This window comes from Habropoda laboriosa, unplaced genomic scaffold, assembly GCF_001263275.1.
Source record: "Habropoda laboriosa isolate 0110345459 unplaced genomic scaffold, ASM126327v1 scaffold204, whole genome shotgun sequence".
NCBI classification, from domain to species: Eukaryota; Metazoa; Arthropoda; class Insecta; order Hymenoptera; family Apidae; genus Habropoda; species Habropoda laboriosa.
Window position 1 is genome coordinate 1192481 of NW_017100385.1, and position 2156 is coordinate 1194636.

Sequence of the window (2156 nt, forward strand, 5' to 3'; positions counted from 1 at the left end):
TTATAAAGCATAAACAGAACGTTGGGATAAATCGTGCATAAATATATAAAAGTAATAAGAATAATTATAATAGAAAAACGATTAATACAATGTTAATTTGATAGGTAATATATAAATGAATATATTTTGTAAATAATTTCTTGTAAAGATACATAAAGCACCCCTCGTTGTACATATAGAAACTGTTTAAATTTTTATTAAATTAGTGATAATTCAAATTGTACAACATCGTCATACTATTAATTATTTTTCGTGATTGTGCACTGAGAACATTAGAAGCACCCTTTTGGCATCACTTAAAATATACAAGAATATGTATGCATACGTATATATAATCTTATATATGTATGTATGTGATGTATATGAACTATTGTATATGAACAATTGTTTTTGTGAACAGATAATCTAGTTTTATATTGTATAAATGTAAATTATACAGTTGAGAGTTGGAATTTCTAAATGAACCTGTGATAGCCATCATAGCATTTTTTTATATTGAGAATCTGCATTTAAAACGTCACATTAGTAATGTGTATGAATTTTTCCGTAATTCTATGTACGTTCCGTTATTTGTGTTAAGTAAAATATTATGCATCTGCAGGTTAGATTTCAGAAATGAAGAAAATATGTTATGGTTACTTTAATTTTTTATATCATACAAAACCTTTATAAAATTGTACCATAGTAATACTACACAAATAAATAAATTTTAATTTCAAGTAGAGAATCACTCGAAGCTTTTAAAAGATAATATTTCTTCTCCAGTAAACTTTCTTCATCTCTTAATTTCAAGTTTCATAAAGTATCTTAAATAAAGTATTTTCTTCATATTCCCCATTAAAGCTTTGATGGCTATCAGGTAGTATATATTTAAAAAAAAAATATATTTCTGTCATATGAATGTTGAGTACTGAATTCAATAATATTTTAAATAGGAAAAATTTTAACAAATATATATCCATTGAATATTATATTACTTTGGATTATAATTTCGTTAAACTTTTTTTCTATTTTTAATATGAAGTTAAATTATTTAGTTAGAACATTACTTGTTTAACGGAATTTATTTCAATAGACCTTGAATCATATATTGTAAATAGTAGCATGCTTATTTTACATGGTGGGAATTTATGCTGTATATAAAACATATAAAGAAATGAACATCCAAATTGCGTTTAATTTGATTCAGCCCTATATTGTAATAAAATAATGTATAATGTAAAGTATAGTAATTTAATAATACAATTTAAGAACAAGCAGGAAAGAAATAAATTGTAATTTCGATGTAAAATATTCTCTTTGAAATTAGATAAATAAGTTAGGGATTATTATGTTACAATTTTATCACTGAATATTACATTTATATGATTGTATAGATTATAAACAAAATAAGCTTTGCGTGTAAATATAAATATTTTAAAAATAAGTAAATTTTTTGCATGTTTACATAATTAAGGAGCTTCTAAAGTTTGTCTGCCATATATATTGCATATAGTATGTATGTATTATAATAAAAATTATACTGATACACCAAAGATCACACGTTGATTGTAATATGTGACAATTGTTGATATTCAACACACTTTTTAAAAAATGGTGTATTTGTAACGCTCAATAAATAATTGGTGTTTATAGTGTGCTTCATAAACACATATAATGTACCACCATTTTCGTGCAGACTATAATAATTATACCAATTAAAATGTTCACTTTTGTGCCCATTTGTATGTATGTATTATGAATGTATTACAAGCTCCTTAATTTTGTTTGCAATGCCACAAATATTCTATCATGTATATGGATGTGCGTTTTAAAATCACCAGCTCCAAGGTGAAACTTGATGACTTTAAAACCTGCTGTATGCAAAACATTTGTATTTTTAGTATTTGGTTAATTGATATAAATAGCAGTAAAAGTAAATGATTGATAATGCGCTATGATTATGAAGAAAATATTACAATTATATTATTACCTATTATTACACAAAGTGGATACACAATATAGTAATTTGCTAATCGTACCTTTTAATAATTACTGTAGACACATTGATGAAGGTTTTTTTCTTGTTATTAATTATTACCATAAACTTAAAAGATAATGAAAAATGTGTTATAAAAAAATGCAATTGCTTATTTTGTATCATACCCAGTTTCATG